Source organism: Chelonoidis abingdonii, chromosome 1, assembly GCF_003597395.2.
Source record: "Chelonoidis abingdonii isolate Lonesome George chromosome 1, CheloAbing_2.0, whole genome shotgun sequence".
Lineage (NCBI taxonomy): Eukaryota > Metazoa > Chordata > Testudines > Testudinidae > Chelonoidis > Chelonoidis abingdonii.
In genome coordinates this window covers 278,317,470-278,338,836 of record NC_133769.1, presented here as the reverse complement: position 1 = coordinate 278,338,836, position 21,367 = coordinate 278,317,470, and positions in this window count along the sequence as shown.

The window sequence follows — 21,367 nt, the reverse complement described above, 5'->3', positions numbered from 1 at the left end:
CCACAGGTCCAGCCGATCGCAGCTCCCACTAGATTGCTGCTCCAGGCCAATGAGAGCTGCTGGAAGCAGAGCAGGCCAAGGGACGTTTGAGAACCACTAATGTACAACATCATGCAATTTCCCTTTCCTTGTTCAAATCCCACTGTACTCCACAAACTCTGTCATAGGCAGAGGCGGCTTCAGGCACCAGCACACTAAGAACGTGCCTGGGGCAGCAAGCCACGGGGGGCGACCTGCCGGTCGCTGCAAGGGCGGCAGGCAGGTTGCCTTCAGCGGCATGCCTGCGGAGGGTCTGCTGGTCCCGCGGCTTTGGCGGACCTCCCGCAGGTGTGCCGCCGAATCCGCGGGACTGGGGACCTCCCAAAGGCAAGCCACCGAAGGCAACCTTCCTGCTGTGCTTGGGGCGGCAAAATACCTAGAGCCGCCCCTGGTCATAGGCTGACTGCACCTTTAAGAAAGGCTGGTTCAAAAGCCCTGATCCACAAAGGGACTTAGATATTACAGAATTGTAGGATTAGAAGGGACTGCAAGGGTCAGATTAGATGCCACACCCCAGGTGTTACGATGTTGAGCATCACAATGCCTAACTTTTAGGTCCCTAAAAAAAAGTCACAGGGAAAACTCTGCAATCCATAAAGCCTGAGTTAAGCACCTAAGCTACTTATAAAATGAACCATTCAGCTGGGATGTAGGACACACAAGGTCCAGTTTCCCTGTGCCAATGGCTATTTGTCCATAATGAAATAGCTTCAACAGAGGAGGCTGAGGAACGCCACCTCAGAATATCCCATAGCTAGCGATCAGGAGCAGCTAACAGAAGAGTTTTGCGAGGGAGTTTAGAGAGGGGAATGTTTGGGGGGCTAGATACATGTAACAGTCTTTAAAACTTTTTTAAATATAAGGCTTAAAACACCCCCTTATAAAAACAAAACATTGACAAAGAAACGAGCCACAGGAGTAAAAAGAGAGTACAGGCATAAGTCCAGCAACAGAGTGGGGGCTATCCAGTTTATTGCACCCAATGCCGCATATATGATTACCTGCCCTATGGGCAGGTGGCATGTGTGTGCATTCAATGCAAGGAGCTCCTGGCCATCAGAGATTATGTATGGGCTTTAAAGACCAGAGGGGCTGAGCTGGAGGAGCTAAGGGAGACAAAGAGATACACAGATAAGACTTTCTGGGACACTGTTGAATGGTCAGACAGCTTCTGTACTTTTGAGGAGGATGAAAGTCTCAGGGAAGGAGAACATCCAGCTTGAGCAGAGGGAAATGATCTGATAATTGGGACTCTCCTTCCAGATGATGTTGTGGTATTCTCTCGCACTGAGGGGAGGGAACTCCAGGGGGAGGGAATTCCAGTTATTAGGAAGAGACAGGTATTTAGTAATGTGCAATTCGATTATTAGAAATATAGATAGCTGGGTTTGCAATAATCTGGAGCATCGCATGGTGACTTGCCTGCCTGGTGTGAAGGTTGCAGATCTCTTGAGACATGTAGGTAGACTTATGTGTAGTAGTGTGAGGGAGCCGTTGTTCGTGGTACATATAGGTACCAATCACATAGGGAAGGATAGGAGAGAGGTCCTAGAAGCCAAATTTAGACTGCCAGATAAGAGATTGAAGTCCAGGACTTCCATGGTAGCATTCTCTGAAATGCTTCCAGTTCCACACACAGGGCCAAGTAGATAGGCAGAACTGCAGGATCTCAATGCATGGATGAGATGATGGTATAAGAAAGAGGGGGTTAGATTTACTAGGAACCGGAGAAACTTTTGGGAAAAGAGGAGCCTATACAGGAAGGATGGACTTCATCTAAACCAATATGGAAGCAGATTGCTGGCTTTTAAAATAAAAAAAGTCATAGACCAGTTTTTAAACTAAGGGTTAGGGGAAAGCCGACAGGTTCAGACAGAGACATCCTTCAGTGGAGGATCTGTAAATGGAGACTCTCTATGTCGTAGTAAGGAGGTGAGGATGGAAGATGATAAAATACATGCAGCATCTGATGAGAAAAAGTCAAATAGACTCAAGGACTTTAAGGTCAAAAGGGACCATTATGATCATCTAGTCTGACCTCCTGCACTATGCAGGCCACAGAATCTCACCTGCCCACTCCTGTAACAAACCCCTAACCTATGTCTGAGTTACTGAAGTCCTCAAATTGTGGCCTGAAGACCTCAAGCTGCAGAGAATGAAAAATAGTCCTGTTCACTTACATCAAGATCTGAGGGAGATTCCTAAACCTGAGCCATTCTTTTTAGATGACAAATCTGAGGAATTGTCCCAGAGTGAGGTGTCATTAGAGGTGGTTTAGGAACAAATTGATAAATTAGACAGTAATAAGTCACCAGGACCAGATGGTATTCACCCAAAAGTTTTGAAGGAACTCAAACGTGAAATTGCAGAACTATTACATGTGGTTTGTAACTTATCATTTCAATCAGCTTCGTACCAAATGACTGGAAGATAGTAAATATAACTCCAATTTTTAAAAAGGGCTCCAGAGGTGATCCCGGCAATTACAAGTCAGTAAGCCTGACTTCAGTACTGGGCACACTGGTTGAAACTATAGTAAAGGACAAAATTGTCAGACACGTAGATGAACATAATTTGTTGGGTTTTTGTAAAGAGAAATCATGACTCACCAATCTACTAGAATTCTTTGAGGGGGTCAACAAGCATGTGGACAAGGAGGATCCAGAGGACATAATGTATGTAGATTTTCAGAAAACCTTTGACAAGGTCTCTCACCAAAGGCTTTCAAGCAAAGTAACCTGTCACAGGATAATAGGGAAGGTCCTCTCATAGGTTGGTAGTTGGTTAAAAGATAGGAAACAAAGGGTAGGAATAAATGGTCAGTTTTCAGAATGGAGAGAGTTATATAGTGGTGTCCTCCAGGGATCTGTTCTGGGACCAGTCTTATTCAACATATTCATAAATGATCTGGAAAAAGGGATAAACAGTGAAGTGGCAAAATATGCAGATGAACAAAGCTAGTCAAGATAGTTAAGTTCAAAGCAGTTTGTGAAGAGCTACAAAGGGATGTGCAGGGAAGAGCCCTGGCTCCCCGCCGCGCCTGAGAGGGATGAGCCAGAACAGGTGCCTCCGTGGGCGGAGCCACCGCTGCCTGTCCCCGCCCCCGGAAGTCACGGAGCGGGACAGGAAGTATAAAAGTCCGGCCTCAGCGCTCCGTTGTCTGCAGAGGACAGATGCTGGTGCCTGAGCTCCTGCTGGGCCCAGCCTGCCTGGTACCCGGAGGAGCGCTGGCCTGACCTGCCTCATGCCTGGTACCCGGAGGAACGCTGGCCTGAGCTTCCCCGTGCCCGGTATCCAGAGGGGCTGCCTAAGCTTCCCTATGCCTGGTATCCAGAGGAACCCATGGTCTGGGACCCGCCGGACAATGCCGGCTAAGGAAAGGTACCTAGAGAGCGGGAGATTGGAAGTGGCCTGGGGGAAGCCGACCCCAGTCTGGCTGCAGGGGACCCTGAACCAATGTCAGTGTGTTGCAGCCAGGATTCCCCACTGACTGCAGTGAACCCTTGTCGCTGCTAGGGCCCTGGGCTGGGACGCAGTGGAGTGGGAGGGCCTGCGTCCCCCCTGCCACCCTTCCAAGGGTGGCAGACTCCCCCTCCCCCTGGCCTGAGGAGGCCTCTTGTGCTGTTTAACTCACTGTTCAGCCCCTGCTTGAGAGTCTGACCCTTACCTGGGTTTGTTGCCCCGCCCTGAGCCAGGGCTTGGGCTTTACAGACTGCTACTGTTCACTTGTTGCTCAGCCCCCTGCTGAAAGGCCTGAGCTTGAACTGTGTGCTGCCTCGCCCTGCCCAAGGGCCTGGGCTTATATATTGTTGACTTGTTGCTCAGCCCCTGCTGAAAGGCCTGAGCCTAACTGCTTGTTGCCCCGCCCTACCCACGGGCCTGGGCTATAGACTTTGTATTCGCTCAGCCTTGCTGGAAGGTCTGAATGGTGAGCTGCTTACTGCCTTGGCCCACCCAAGGGCTGGGCTTATATACTGTGTTGCTCAGCCCTGCTGAAAGGTCTGAGCCCGAACTGCTTATAGACTCTGTACTTGCTCAGCCCTTGCTGAAGGGCCCTGAGCCTGAATTGTTTGTTGCCCTGACCCTGCTCCAGGGCTGGGCTTACAGACCCTGTGTCAGCTTAGCCCCTGCTGAAGGGCTAGGACTCTGAATTGCTTACAGACTATTCGTTTGCTCAGCCCCCGCTGACGGGTCTGGGCCCTGCACGGACTGCTGCCGGTAGGGAGGCGCCCTGGCTCCCCGCCGTGCCTGAGAGGGACAAGCCCCAGCACCGGACCCTTACAGATGTCACAAAATTGGATGACTGGGCAACAAAATGGCAGATGAAATTCAGTGTTGATAAATGCAAAGTAATGCACATTGGAAAACATAATCCCAGCTATACATATAAAGTGATGGGGTCTAAATTAGCTGTTACCACTCAAGAGAGAGATTTTGGTGGAGCTTGTGGACAGTTCTCTGAAAACATCCACTCACTGTGCAGCAACAGTCAAAAAAGCTAACAAAATGTTGGGAAACATTAACAAGGGAATAGATAATAAGACAGAAAATATCATATTGCCTCTATAAATACACAGTATGCCCATATCTTGAATAATGCATGTAGATATGGTTACCCCATCTCAAAAAAGATATATTGGAATTGAAAAAGGTTCAGAAAAGGGCAAGAATAATGATTAGGGCTATGGAACATCTTCCATATGTGGAGAGATTAAAAAGACTGGGCCTTTTCAACTTGGAAAAGACACGACTAAGGGGTTAATGATACACGTCTATAAAATCATGACTGGTGTGGAGAAAGTAAATGAGGAAGTGTTATTTACTCCTTCTTATAACACAAGATCTAGGTGTCACTAAATGAAAGTAGGCTTAAAACAAACAAAAGGGAGTATTTCTTCACACAATGCACAGTCAACCCGTGGAACTCTTTGCAAGAGGCTATTGTGACAGCCCAGACTATAACAGGGTTAAAAAAAGAACAAGATACATTCATAGAGCACATGTCCATCAACGGCTATTAGCCAGGATGGGCAGGGATGGTGTTCCTAGTCTTTGTTTGCCTGAAGGTGAGAATGAGCAACAGGGGATGGATCATTTGATGACTATCTGTTATGTGCATTCCCTCTGGGGCTCCTGGCACTGGCCACTGTCGGAAGACAGGATACTGGGCTAGATGGACCTTTGCTCTCACCCAGTATGGCCATTCTTATGAGTGCTCTCCTGAAAGGTGGGAGATGACTATTCAAATCCTTTCTCCCCCTCAGACAGGGGGGAAAAGAGAACCTTGGTCTCCCACGCTCCCAGCCGGGGCGGCTCTAGACATTTTGCCGCCCCAAGCATGGCGGCATGCTGCGGGGGGCGCTCTGCCAGTTGCCGATCCCGCGGCTCTGGTGGACCTCCTGCAGGTGCCGCACCGGAGCCACGGGACCAGCGGACCCTCCGCAGGTATGCCGCCGTAGGTAGCCTGCCTGCCGCCTTCCCGGCGACTGGCAGAGCGCCCCCCGCGGCTTGCCGCCCCAAGCACACGATTGGCATGCTGGGGCCTGGAGCCGCCCTTGCTCCCAGCACCACCACTACCTCCTCCTCTAGCCAGATTTTGAATGGGACCCAATCCAGTAGGCATGCTAAGAGGCCACCTAGCAGATTAGGTCCTGCACCCAAGACAGATGTTCATCCACCTACCTCCCTGGAGTTTGTGGATCCTTCTGAGGCTTAGGCAAGAGATAGGTGTCTGAATGCCTAGAGTGAAGCAGCAGTGTGAATGCCTAGAGATAGAAACCTAACTCCTGAGGGAACTTTTAGGCTACATCTATACTACCCATCACTGGTGGCAACATGTAGCGTACACGTAGCTACATACCACAGTGAAATCAGCCTGCCTCCACAGTGCAGTATACAGCTACAAGTATCAGTGACAAGCTCTGACAAAGGGGAGGCAGCATCTCCCTGCTGATGGAGCTTTTCACTATGATGAGGAAAGGCTCTGACATGGAGAGGAAAGGCTCAGCCATAGTCTTTCCCTGCTTTTGCTGTGAGAAAGGGCTCCAGCAATGGGGAGCTGCCATAGCCTTTCTCCACTGCTGAAACCTTTCCCAGTTGTTCAAGTCTTTCACTCTAGAGGGGAAATGCTCCATTGAAGGGAGCTGCCCAAGGCTTTCCCCATTGCCTCCCTTTTGCCAGAGCCTTTCTCTGGTGGAGGAGTCTTTTGTTGTGGGAAAATAGCAGTGTAGATGGTGAGGCGAGGCTTGGGTGAGTGGAAATACATGTATGGTACATAATCGCATACATACCCACGCCCTTCAGTGTGTCTTTACACTACTTGCCTAAGATGTGCCTCACTGGCCATATTGCTATTTATATCCATGCTAGGGGGGCTATGCAAGTATGTCTTTACATGCTGTTAAAAGAAGCATTCAGTGTAGATGTATTCTTACCTTGAAAGCTTAGGCACTGAGTTCAGGCATCTACAGGGTTCAGTGGGAATTGTGTGGGTCACAGAGGAGCCTAAAACTGGGACTTAGGCACCTATGTCTGAGGTTCAGGTGCTTACGTCCCTTTGAGGATTGGAGTCAAAGAGCTTAAAAAGTTCAAGGAATCCCACTTCTAACTAAACAGGTGCCCAAGTTAGGTGTAATGAGGTGCATGGAGACACCTGGAGTTTGAAGGATAAGAAGGCATGGTAGGTTAGGTTAGTAGTAGGGATAAAGAGTCTGTGATTGGCCTTGGAACAAGGGCCAGGCTCCAGAGAGGCAGCCCTGGAGCCAGTGTTCCAGAAGAAGAAAGGGGAATTAGGCAAACCTGGTTGAAGATCTTTGTCTGTCTCTTCTGTTAAATTTTTGGTAAATAAATCAGACCTTCGGAGACAGATGGTTCTGCTAGATGTATAAATAGACAGAAGTCTTGGTGCACTTGCTGGTGACTGAAGTGGGAGAAAGTGAGGCAGGGCTGCTGCATGGCCACCTCAGATCACAGGTGGGTGTTCTGGAGTCAGTGACCCTGTAACACTCTCCAACTGGAACTTCTACTTCCACACCAATTTTCTAAATTAGTTATTTTAAACCAGGGGTCGGCAACCTTTCAGAAGTGGTGTGCTGAGTCTTCCTTTATTCACTCTCATTTAAGGTTTCGCATGCCAGTAATACATTTTCATGTTTTCAGAAGGTCTCTTTCTATAAGCCTAGAATATACAACTAAATTATTGTTGTATGTAAAGTAAATAAGGTTTATAAAATGTTTAAGAAGCCTCATTTAAAATTAAATCAAAATGCAGAGCCCTCCCAGACTGGTGGCCAGGACCCAGGCAGTGTGAGTGCCACTGAAAATCTGCTCGTGCCATAGGTTGCCTACCTGTTTAAACAAACAACAACAGAACTAGCATGATACATATTGTGTAAAGTGAGCAAGCCCACAACTCTGTCATCAAGAGTTTTAGGGTTCTAGACATCTTTCTTCTCGATACTCTTACACCAGGATTTCTCAAACAGGGCTCACCGCTTGTGTAGGGAAAGCCCCTGGCGGGCTGAGCTGGTATGTTTACCTGCCCTGTCCGCAGGTCCGGCCGATCATGGCTCTCACTGGCCGCAGATCGCTGCTCCGGGCCAATGGGAGCCACTGGAAGCTGCATGGGCCGAGAGACTTACTGGCTGTCACTTCCAGCAGCTCCCATTGGCCTGGAGCAGTAATCCACAGCCAGTGGAAACTGCAATCGACCAGACCTGCAGACAGGGCAGGTAAACACACCAGCCTGGCCTGCCAGGGGCTTTCCCTACACAAGCAGTGACCCCTGTTTGAGAAACCCTGCCCTAAGTAGGAGAGGCAAGTATATCATTCTGATATTCCAAATGGTCTGCTGATTCCTTCACTCTCAAGTTAAAATCAATGTCCTGTTACTAATCCACGAGATCCTAAATGAATTAGGACCTTTCTTCCTGAAAACCACCACATTTTTACATACCTCCAAAAGATACAATGTAGTTGGATGGAGAAGCCCAGTTTTAGACTATTGGGCATTCAGGACAGGACACTTGCCATGCCAAGTATCAGTGAGGTAGCCGTGTTAGTCTGGATCTTTAAAAAGATACAGAGTCCTGTGCCACCTTATAGACTAACAGAAGTATTGGAGCATGTGTCTGACGAAGTGGGTATTCACCCATGAAAGCTTATGCTCCAATACTTCTGTTAATCTATAAGGTGCAACAGGATTCTTTGTCACTTTTTTCCATGCCAAGACATCAGTTGTTCAAGTCCCTACCACAATAGGTCAGATTCAGCCCTAGCTTGATTATATCCAGATCATGATGTGAAACCCACCCCCTGTCTTTTTTTGTTTAACTGGTTTCCTGCTAGTATTGCAGCAGGGCATTTTTACTTCCATTTCATTTCGTTTTTTTCAGTAAAGAGCACCAGACACCTGCTAAGCTGTGGCTCTTGGTTTATAGTTGCATTGTAAACACTGGCTTTGAGCTACTTTCTTGACTGGCTGGAGAAAGATAATCAATCAAAGCAGATGTCTTATTCCAAGGAGTGGAGGTCAGGACAATATTTGTTCTACCTAAATAGTCACCATACAGCTTCCTGGTGTGCCAGGAATTTCTCATGGGTATAGTAAATTGAGTTTGGAGTGACTGGTAAAGAGCCTACAATGAGATAATGTCAAGACAGCATCTGCTTTAGATATCTCTCATATGTTTTACTGCATATACAAATAAAAATCTACTCCAAAATTGTTCAGATTATTATTAGTGTGAATTAAGCCTTTTCCAGGTGATATTTTATCTTGCTGTAATTCAGTAAGAATTTGGATAGGTTTGACCAAATGGCTGGTAACCATAGATGATTGCTATCACTTTCAAAACACTTCACTTCCATTTTTCTAGAACATAAAAAGAGCACTTTTTTTTTGCTTGAAAGACAAAGTATGCACATATTATCTTTTTAATGTATAGTCTTACAAGAAATACAGATTTAATTCCTACCAAATTGTTTGTTTTTCCACCCATATGTCCCAGATATTTTCAATGTCGTCTTATTTTAATTTCTACACTAGATTGCTGACTGCTCATATGGGGACTAATTTGGTATAAGGATTTAAGTATCTTAAACTTTCCCTTCATAAATGGAAATATGTTCATTTTAACTGTATCTGATTGCATGTGTTTATATAGATGAGAGATTGTCTTCATGTGAAAAGAATCTCTTATACTGGAAAAACTTTTCTGTTGTTCTCTTTGCCTTAACATTTCGTTTAGCTGTCATTAGGTACAAAGTAAATTATTTAGTATTTTTAAATAAGAAATTAAATGTAAAAGTAATTTGCAAGAATTACATGCAAGAAAAAGCCTTGGCTCATGATTGGCTGAAGATAGTCTTGGAGTGGAAAATTTCTACTAATTACCACTTCAGTGATCAGGAATATGGAGTTTTGGAGCAATAATAATGACACTCCATTGGCAAAAGACTGCTACATCATAGTTGACTACAACTAACTGTAGTGAGGCAAATTATTTGCCTCCTATTTCCTTCTGGCTCCTTAAAAGAAACAGGGCACTATTGATCTTTTAAGGGCAAGAGCCTACTATGGGGTCTCAATACCTACATGCCCTGAAATGAGCTGTACCTGCCAGAGGCATCATCTAACTAGACTGATATCAAGACATGCTGGAAAAGGGAAGCAAGATAAGACACTCACTCAAGAGGAAGAAATGGCAGTAGCTTATGGGAAGGTTCTCCAGTGATCAGATAATGGAGAAGGACTGGTAGTGGTTCCCTGTGGGAAGGTAGCTGAGAGTGGAACCTGCAAGGGATTTGGCTGAAGAAGACCTGTGAGCAGGTAGATGTCAGAAGTGCATTACTGCCAACCTCAAGTGCTGAAAAAAAAATAATGAAAAATCGTGAGGTTAAGCTCTCCAAAACTGTGAGATTAGCTCAAATAACATGAGATTTAAAAAAAAACAAAACACATGTTGGGTTCTCTTTATTTGCCTTCTTATGTTGAAGTGTTTGGGGTTCATTAAAATAAAAATAAAAAAATAGATATGGAGATATACCTATCTCATAGAACTGGAAGGGACCCCAAAAGGTCATTGAGCCCAGCCCCCTGCCTTCACTAGCAGGACCAAAGTACTGATTTTATCCCAGATCCCTAAGTGGCCCCCTCAAGAATTGAACTCACAACCCTAAGTTTAGCAGGCTAATGCTTAAACTACTGAGCTATCCCTCCCCCTCTAATATTTTCAAAATTTCCTCAGCAGTCGTGAGAGCTAGAAACTTTCAGTTTTCATTTAAAAAAAAAAAAGTGATTCTCAAATAATCTGATTCCAGAAGCTGCTCAAAAGAATAAGGCCTCTACACTAATGAAATAAGTCAACCTAAGTTACACTACTCCAGCTATGAGAATAACATAACAGGAATCAACGTAGCTTAGGTCGACTTACCCCAGTGTCTTCACTGCACTGCGTCGACAGGAGACATTCTCCCATTGACTTACCTTACTCTTCTCAGGGAACTGGCGTCGGCCACAGAATGCGCTGTTGTCAATTTAGCGGGTCTTCATTAGACCCACTAAATTGACACCCGTTGATTGCAGCAAAGTCGATCTCCCCGGAAGCGAAGACAAGCCCTTAGCAGCTAAGGTTGCCAGGTGTCTGTTTTTCAACCGGAATGCCCAGTCTAAACGGAAGCCTGGCAGCTCCAGTCAGCACCGCCAACCGGGCAATTAAAAGTCAGCAGTGCTGCAGGGCTAAGGTAGTCTAGTCCCTACCTGTCCTGGCACCATGCTGCACCCCGGAAGTGGCCAGCAGATCCGGATCCTAGGTGGGAGGGCAACAAGGCTCTGTGTGCTGCCCAGGCCCCAAGCACTGGCTTCACACTCCCATCGGTTGGGAACTGTGGGGGGAGGGAGTCGTGCCTGCAGGCAAGAGCAGTGAGTGGAGCCTCTTGGCCCCCCTGCCTAGGAGCCAGACAGGTAAGGACTAGCCTCCCTTAGCCCCGCTGTGATGCTGACCAGGAGCTGACCAAGGTAAGCCTGTGCTCCAACCCTGAGCCCCCTCAAACCTGAAGCCCCCTTCTGTACCCCATGCCTCTGATCCCCAGCCCCACCCCAGAGCCCATACCCCCTCCTGCACCCCAACCCCCTGCCTCAACCTGCAGCTCCCTCCTTCATGCCTAATTCCTCGGCCCCAGCCTGGAGCCCCCTCCTGCACCCCAAACCCCTCATCCCTGGCCCGACCCCAGAGCCTGCACCCCTCGCCTGGGCCCTCTCTCACACCCCAACTTCCTGCCCCATCCCAGTGAAGGCAAGTGAGGGTGGGGTGAGAGTGAGCCACTAAGGGAGGGGAAAATGTAGTGAGCCACACAAAGGGTAAGACAGAAGAAATCTGTGGCCCTGTGAAAGTGAAGGTTGGCTTGAAGCTCTGGTAAATGGAGAAAAATCCTTGCAGTCTTGGGCAAATACCCTCGCGCTGTAGAGCCTGGTAGGAGTCAAACTGTTTAGTTGGGCATCAGTGGTGTAAAAGACTATCTAGTCTAGTTGATAAAGCAATGCTCTATAAGCTCATATTGTAACAATATCTGTTACATTTAAGGAACAAGGGAAAACAGGAAACCCCAAGATTTGTGTATACATAGAAATTAGACTCCACCAGAATCACATATTTTGTTTCTTCAATTGAAAATTAGCTTTCTTCTAAAATTTTATCCATACATTTCTACATAAAATAGGAGGCATATCTTAGATACTGGCATTAGGACAAGTTGGTGGCTTGCCAGTTGCCCCAATGTAAGAGAGTAAGGAAACATACAACATTCATTTACCACCCCTTATCCATGTGCTTTTTGTGGGAGAACAGTCTCTGCAGGGCCACTATTCCCCTTTCTGTGCAGGTGGTGGAGAGTGGGCAGGCAGAGGCAGAGTATAGGCAAAGCTTTGATAGCGTGCTGAAAAGTGAAGACCGACCAAATGGGACTGCAGTGTATGGTGAAGTCTGCCTAGTTGATTGAAAAAGGGAGCTTAGAAAATGGTTGTATACAGAGAGTAATAGAGATGTTAGAAATGATTATTCCTTACAAAACAATTAATAGATCCTTTGTTTACAGCTTCCATTTGTCAATTAGTCCAAAAAAGACAAACTTCTGTTTTACAAAGGAACATACATAGTAGTAGTAATCTGTTTGCTGTCCAGGATCTTCAGAAAAGTGAAGAACTAGTGACAGCAGAAATAAAGTGAAGGAAGTAGAGAAAACTGCCCCTGTGAACTTCCTTAAAAAGCACTTCAGTGACACAACTGTATGGGAATTTGCTTTTACCATGTAGTATTTTATTCAATGAGAGGCAAGATTTTAAGTAAACTGATTTCTGCCATTTGTTCTCAACTCTGATGTCACACTTTCTCCAGATTTCAAATGGGGGAAAGAAAAAAACAAAACAAAGTTGTAATGTGGAATTAATACAGTGAATGTGCAAATATTTTTCTAAAACCTTGAAAGTGTAAATAGACATCACCTAAAAACACAGACTGCAGGATATCAGCAATGCCAGACAGAACTAAGATAAATACTGGAATCAAAAAGCATTTTTACTAGCAGACCTAGAAAGCATACATCCACTCTGCAGTCTTACTGGAACACAAACTGCTTCCTCCTGCATCTGGTATTCATGAAAGTGAGGGACCTGGCAGCTAACTTTTATGTACAGAATTTTAAAGTGGTAGTACCCAATATACCATGTCCCCTGTTAAAGAAATTCAGGAGCCTTTTTTTGAAATAAATAAAACTCAGTCTAGCACTTTACATTTTAAATGTTCAAAAACCAAGTTAAGTCTTTCACTGCTGCAGATTTTTACTTCAAATATTTGCCTTTTAGATTATTGATTTCAGTGGAGTCCATACCAGCTCCGAATCTGGCATTATTACTAGTACTTAACTCATCCAGGTAAACCCTTCATTGCTGGATCAATTAAAAAAAAATACTTTGGATCTTAGACTCAGAAACTTTAAGGTCAGAAGGGACTATCATGATCATCTAGCCTGGCCTCCTGCACACAGGCCACAGAACCTCACCCACCCTCTCCTGTAATAGACTCCTGGCCGAGTTACTGAAGGCCTCAAATCAGGATTTAAAGACTTCAGGTTACACAGACTCTGCCATTTACACTAGTTTAAAGCTGCAAGTGACCTGCATGTCCCAAATTGGAGAGGAAGTGGGGGGGGGGAAAGGTGGAAATTCCCCCAGGTCTCTGCTATTCTGACCTGGGGGAACATTCCTACCCGACTCCAAATATGGTGATCAGTTAGATTCTGAGCATGTCAGCGAGACCCACCAGCCAGACATGTGGGAAAGAATTTACTGTAGTAACTCACAGCTCTCCCCATCTAGTGCCTCGTGTGCTACTAGCAGCCGCAGATAGGCCACATGCCATTGTAGGCAGTATCATCATACCATCTCCTCTATAAACTTATCAAGTTCTATCTTGAGGCCAGTTAGGTTTTTTGCACCCACTGCTCCCTTTGGGAAGCTGTTCCAGAATGTCATTCCTGTGATGGATACAATATCTTTGTCTAATTTCAAGCCTAAACTTGACGATGGACTGTATATATCCATTTGCTCTTGTGCCAACACTGGCCCTTAACTTAAATAACTCCTCTCCCTCTCTGGTGTTTATCCCTCTGGATGTAATGATAGAGAGCAATCAGATGTCCCTTCAGCCTTTGTCTGCTTAAGCTAAACAAGCCAAGTTCCTTAAGTCTTCTCTCTTACGGTAAGTTCTCCAATCTCTGATCATCCTAGTAGCCCCTCTCTGCAGCTGTTCCAGTTTGAATTCATCTTTCTTAAACATGGTAGATCAGAATTGCACACAGAGTTCCAGATAGCACAAGTGCCATGTACACAGATGCTAACACTTCCCTGTCTCTACTGGAAATATCTTTCCTGATTCATCCGAGGATTTGATTAGTCTTTTTTCATGGACACATCACATTGGCCACTCATAGCCAACCTGTGATCAGTCAATGAACCCAATCTTTATCCTCGTCTATCACTTCCAACTCATACATCCTCATCTTATAGCAAAAATTCACGTTGTTAGTCCCTAAGTGCATGACCTTGCACTTTGCACTATTAAATTTCATCCCATTTCTATTTCAGTTTTCAAGGTCATCTGACTCTTCTTGTATGATATTCTGATTCTCTTCTGTATTGGCAATACCTTCCAACTTTGTGTCATCCGCAGATTTTATTAGCACACTCCCACTTTTTGTGCCAAGGATATTGATGAAAATGTTAAATAAGACCAGTTTCAATATGCATCCCTCAGGAGTTCCATTAGTAACCTCTCTCCAGCTTGACAGTTCACGATTCATCATGGCCCATTATAGTCCCCTGTCTAATCAGTTCCTTATCCACATTTCAATTCTTATTAATCCCCACCTTCTCCAATTTAACTAATAATTTCCCCATGTGGAACTGTGTCAAATGCCTCACTGAAATCCAGGTAGATTAGATCTACTGCATTTCCTTTGTCTAAAAAATCAGTTTTCTTCTCAAAGAAAGAGATCAGGATGGTCTGGCATGATCTACCTGTTTTAAAACCATCTTGTATTTTATCCCAATTACTATTTACCTTTATGTCCTTAACTACTTTCTGTTTCAGAATTTGTTCCAAGACCCTGCATACTACTACTGGATCTGTAGTTTCACAGCTCACTTTTTCCCCCTTTCTTAACAATAGCTACTATATTAACAATTTTCCAATCATAGGATATGACTCCCAAGTTTACAGATTCATTAAAAATCCTTGCTATTGGACTGGCAATTTCATGTGCCAATTCCTTTAATATTCTATCCAGGACCCTTGATTTGGCCTGTGAGAGGGCAGGAGTTCGCTGGATCCCTCCTCCTCCACATCTCACTCTCTGTTGTTTACCCTTACTTTTTCCCCAGTTGGCAGCACCTGGGGGGAGCTCTGAGGCAACCAACCATGGGCAGGGTGTTAGCTCCTCCTCTTCCCTTCCCCTTGCAAGGGAGAGAATCTGGCTGGAAAGGGGGCCAGATTCTTCGACAGCCCCTAGATATTTACCTCTATGAGCTTAGTCTCTCAGAGTCTATTGCCCCTTTGCAGGGCTTACCTTCTACCCCTGTTCCTCAAGCATATTTACGGTGACCAGACAGCAAATGTGAAAAATCGGGATGCGGGGATGGGTAATAGGAGCCTATATAAGAAACAGACCTCAAAATTGGAACTGTCCCTATAAAATCAGGACATCTAGTCACCCTAAGCATATTGCTTTGTTGTCAGTTAGGATAGTTTCAGGAACAGTGTCTTGTCCTCACCTGGCCTATCTCTGTTACAAGCAGTCTCTGGGTGGAGCGGCCTTCTTCCTGTTCACTGTCTCCTCCTGCTGTAAGTTTCCCCGATTAAGCTCCTCCTCCAGATTGAACAAGCTTTGCAGGCGTGCTTCCTTAGAATGGAACAGGCCCAGAAGAGCTTGTTAGTTTCCACCACTGTAAGAGTATGTCCCTTTCCACGGTGCCATTAAGCTCTTGGAGTTTGACTTCCACTTCAGATGAGGTAATTTCTAGGGCTATGATTTTGTCAGAAGGGTCACAGAATCCATGTCTTCCAAAGACATCTGTGACTTCAGTCCGTGGCGCCTTGGAGCTGCAGGGTACCCCCACAGCCTGTGGTGGCTGAGATCTATGAGGCCCTCACGTTCCCAGCCACAGCAGGTGATGAGGGTGCTCTGCAGTTCCCAGCCACTGCAGGTTGCAGGGGTCCTCCGTAGCTTTGGGGGGGCCCCTGGGAGCTCCCAGCCGCTGTGGGCAGCAGGGATGCCCTGGAGCTCGAAGCCCCCATGAGTGGTAGGGGTGCCCCGTAGCTCTCGGCCAATGCAGGGGTGCCCCAAGCTCAGAGCCATGGGCGGTGGGGAGGACCCCACAGCTCCGAGCCAGGGTCCCCTGGGATGGTGTGGGGACCTCACAGCTCCTCATTTTGTCATGCATATTTTTAGTAAAAGCCACAGAGGGGTCACGGGCTTCAGTGAATTTTTCTTTATTGCTCACGACCTATCTGTGCCTTTTACTAAAATTATGCGTGACAAAATCTTAGCCTTAGTCATTTTTACTCCCATATCCTCATTTCCAATAGCTATCTTGCCACTACCCTTAAGCGCCTCATTACCCTTATTAAAAACTGAGGCAAAGTATTTGTTTAGGTGTTCAGGTCTGCACAATATCCAGCTGCGTGTGCTCACTGTGCGGCCCACGGGAGCGGTGACTATGTGGGCTCACTGTTCAGCCCTCATGGGGTGAGTAGGGAAGCCAACGGCCAGCTGGCTGGCCGGTCGGTGGGCGGGGTAGTGGAGGGGCCGGTGTCAGGCTGGAGTGAAGGTGAACCAGTGGCAGGGGCAGCGGCAGAAGGTAAGATGCCAGGCAAGTGAGCTGGCGGTGGGGGAGGGGGCTGAGGAGGTGAGCATGGGAGCAGGTGAGCCAGAGGGGGGACTGCAGAGGCGAGTGGGGGGGCAGTGAGCCGGAGGGGGGGAAGAGTGGCTGAGGAGGCAAGTGGGCGGGGCGGGCAGTGGTGGGGGGGGCAATTGGGAGAAGGAGGTTTTTCTGTTATACGGGCAGCTGAAGAGGCGATCGGGCGGGGAGTCAGATGAGCTGGCAGCAGGGGAGGGGGTGGCTGAGGAGGCAACTGGACCGGGGGGGGCAGTGGGGGGGGCAATTGGGAGAGGGAAATGGTGAAATGTCCCTGACAGTCCCAAATGTTCAAGTAACTGCCCTAGGGGGGTAAAGAAAACTGGGTCATTAAGGCTTGACAGCCTCTGGGGGGAATAACTGCTAATCCCAGGACCAGACAGGCTGCTCTGTTTGGATCAGGGGTTCATGTGGCTGTTGTCACTGCAGGAACTGCTTCCATGGAAAAGCTAAGTTAGGAGGACCCTTAAATGTATATTTAGCTTCTTTCTATCTTGCAGTCAGAAGAAGCTGACCCCATGTGCACATTCAGCTCTCTAGACTCAATCCCACCACACTTTGGGAACCTGTGCAGCTGAGTCTGTCCCCAGCAGTGCAAAGGCAAAGTGAAGACAGGATCAAATCAAATGTCCCTCCCCGCGTTAGAGAAGAGAGAACTATGACATACTGCACATAAATCCGAACCACTTCGTTAGTTGAAAAGTTGAGCTGTAAATTTTAGAGGAGCCCAGTTAGCTCATCAACAAATCTCACAAATACTCAACAGCTTCCCTAAAAACCCAAAGGCAGGACAGTCTAGAAATGAACAGTTCAGGGATCCAATCCCACAGCCATATCATTCTTCCCTGTTCCTCACCATCCCCCCTGCCCTGCCCCCAAGAATCCTAGCCACATCCCACCCAATCCAGGGCCCCACCTCTTCCTCTGCAGAGCAGCCCTTGCCACAGAGCCAGGGCTCTGCAGAAGGGCAGTTTAAATAATTTCCAGAGTCAGTGTTATAAACATGACACAGGGCTTTGTGACCCCCCATCTCTCCCCCAGTAACACCCAGAGGCCCCTGTCCGACACAGCCAGACACCTGGTGTTTGGGGCCAAGCCATTTTGGGGGTAGAAAGCTAGGAAAATGTTCAGAAAGGGAATGATGGAGATTTGTGAAATACCTTAATTGCAAAACCTCTTTTCTGAAGGTTACCAAACCTCCCAGACAAATCCTACCTGGCCTAGGAGAGCACAGGAGATCTGGTACTTTTTTGGAGAAGTTACAGGGAAGTTAAAAATGGATCTTAGTTGTAAGTAAGGATCAGTCTGAACTATGGAATGGCTACCACTGGCCCATTACATCTGCGTGAGCGTCTCTATAGCAGCATTGGGCCTGATCTGGCTCCCATCCCCTCTCCAAGGGTTACTGCTGTCAAAGTGCTTGCCTTCCACACCTTCCTCATTCACACTTCATTCATTCCACAAGACAATCGATTACAAAGTGTGGGGGAGAAGATCTTATTCTACTTCTAGCAAAAAGACATTTTTCTTTTACCTTAATTATACTACGTCAGGTGCCCGCTATAACATATTACCAAGGTTCAATACGAAGTCATATAAAAGTTATACAAAAATGCATAATGCAGAGATTTATCTACAAGTGCATTGACTGACTGCTATATGCAGTAATATAGTGACCCCTGGGTCTTTGAATGAGGCTTTATACTGGGGGGGGGGCACGAGTGGCGAGTCGGAGGCAAGCAGGTGGGCAAGCGGCAGGTGGGCAAAGAGGCGAGCAGTGAGTCAGCACGGGTTCTAGGGGTGGGCATGGGGGTTTCTGACAGGAGAGGGAGGAGGTGAGAGGAGGCGAGTGGTGGGTGGGGGCACTGACTAGGAGGGACACAGCAAGCAGCACCCCAGATCAAAGGGTACCGGGGTCTGGGAGGGACACGGGCCAGCAGCAACGGGACACCAACAGCTGGATGAGTTAATTCCTGAGAAGACCAGCAGGAGGCGCTGCTGGGGTGAGTCTTGCTTGCTTACATGAGTACTGGGTAGGGGGAGGGTGTTTCGGCAGGGCTGGGCGGCACTGGGGAGGTGCGGTTCAGCGGAGCCGGGGGGTTTTGGCCCTCAGCTATTTTCTTTGGAGTAATATGGCCCTCGCCACTTTACGAGTTGTGCAGGCCCGGGCAGTTAGATCATGCCTTGGTAATCTTACATCTCCATCCTATCCTCAGTGCTTAGCAGTTCCACTCCTCCTTTCCTTGTTTCCTTTTTTATTTATATGACTAAAAGAATCTTTTACTAGTGGTTTTAAATTTCCCTTGCAAGGTCCAACTTTGCTTGGCTTTTGGCAGTTCTCACTTTTCCCCTACAATTTGTGACCTCCAAGAGGTAGCTTTCCTTGCTGACCCATCCCATCTTCAGTTCCTTGGAGGCTTTCTACTTTCTCTTAATAACCAGTTTGAGATGCTGTTGGAAATACCTGATAACCTCTTCTTTTAAAAGTGAAGCATCTGAAATTCGTTTTTCTGTTTGGGTCAGGAATAGGTCTGGCTCAGATATTTGTTCCTGTGCTGGTTAAAGGATCTGTTCTAGTACAAGTGAATGTTTTGTCTCAAGTAGTTTTGTGGGCAGGTCTTAGGTTCCCTCTATTACAAGTACTTTCCACTTGGGAAAGCTGTGGTTTCTGTTTGATTAAGTGATGGAGGGGAAAACCAGAGCAAACCAAATTTCTGCTATCTTTCAAGGCTTGAAAAAACAACAACTTCATTGGTTCACATTAACACAGTGCATGCACAAAAGAGAGACAAGGTGAGTGAGATAATATCTTTTATTGAAGCAACTACTGTTCATGAAAGAGACAAGCTTTGAGCTACATAAAGCTCTCCTTCAGCTCTCAGAAGACCGTCTCTTTCACGAACAGAACTTGGTCCAATAAAAGATATTACTTCACTCACCTTGTCTCTCTAATATCCTGGGACCAATGCTACTATACAATCCTGCAATGCACAATAGAAATTAATTACTATAAGCTGCCACTGGGTGGCAGCATAAATGTGAAAGCACCATGCTATTGTAATGCTGCAGTTTACTAGTATATAGCAGTATCCTACATGCCCTCAATTCAAATGGAAGAAGGCTACTGGCAGGGCATTTTTCCTGAGGAGACTTTGGTTCCAAAATGTGCTTCCTCTTGGGTTTGCCTGGCCCACTGAAAAGCCCATCTTTTTTCATAGCAATTTGCCAAAGATGCACATTATCAGGAACCTGGGTTGTAGATCCGGGGGATGGTTTAGTGAGAGTCTCGGTCTAGCAGATGAGATTTTCTTTTTCTTTTTTTTTCCTCCTTTTCTTTTTTTGCTGGACAGTTGGATATTTAAAGAAAATGTCAAATGCTGTACTAAGTGTGAGTTTTGTATGGTGTGTGGTGCCAAGACCCTGGGATAGGGACTTTGAAATAAATAAATAAAATAAATATGTAGTATGAACTCAGATCTGAGCTTGTCACTTATTGCACTTGTTGTCATTGTACAGTTTCCATGTACAATGACTCTCCTGACTGTAATAGTCAGAGTGGTACATGCACGTGAGCAGCAGCATGCACAAGAATTTAAATTAGACTGCTTTTGAAGGGGCACATTAAACACACATATACACACACCAGACCCTATCAACACATGCACATACATCATATGCATAGAAAAAAACAGTACATTCACCATTTCAATGAAAATCCAAGCACTGTGGAGCCATCTGAATGTATCCTCCAGCGCTGCTTTGGTGACAAGGAGAGAGTGCACTTCCTGCTCTGGGCAGGGAAAGAAAGAGAGCTCCGGCAGGAGGAGTTCTGTGCCTCCGCCTATTATTGGGGAGTGGGACCTTGCTTGTTCCCCTCCTACCCTACATGAGAGGTAAACTTGTTATTAACATCCTGGCCTCTCAAAAGTGGAGCTGGTGAATGTTCCAGGTCTGTGAGCAGCGTGTTCCAGGCCCTAGCACACTAATTCTGGCTCAGTGCCTGTTTTAGTGGTCTCCAACTGAATTGAAAGATATCCTGCAATATGGTTTCACACCCCAGACTGCATAACAGTTATGCATTTCTCTTCTCCTGTAAGTAACAAGGAGTTCCTGAGGAATAATGAATTAGTATATGTGGAAATGAGTGCACTTAGGTATTTGTCTATCAAACAAAAAACATTTGCAAAATCAGCACTGTGCAGCACTTCCCATTTCCCCTTTTCTTAGCAAGTTAGATCCTCATGAGGTGCAAAAGTATTTCTATCAGATGCTTCATGGTGAAAAATCTGTTAATCCTGTCAAAATACACTCCTGTTGTTTGGTGTACACCAAATACTGACATCATGATACTAACCTCCTAGTAACACAGAACAGTTACTTTGAAGAAATAATTATTAGAATGTTTTCCATCTATAAGAATACAAAACCAGTTCAACCCAAAATCATACATGTCAGGCCAATGACCACCCAAACTACCAAGAATGATTTGTATGCTTTTGCCTGTTTTACAGCTCTAGCTTTTTATAAAATTAAGATGATGGGGAGAAAGAAATCAAATACTTCACTGAATTTATATAGTGTCTCTTGTCCTTGTGTACACTGCATGACGTTGTACAAATTATATAACATAATTAACAGTGTTAATTACAAGTGCTTAATTTTTCATGGTTTCAGATTCCTTCACCGACAAGTGACCTGTGGCTGGGTGAATTAAATATGTTCTCATTTGCTTTTCATGATGGGAAACTGTGTCAGCCTTTCCTTCATAAAGTTCTATTTCCAGAATTTAAATGTTTACTTTGGGTACATGTGATGCCAGCCAATGAACATTTCTGTCCTCAACTCTTTAAAAAATAAACT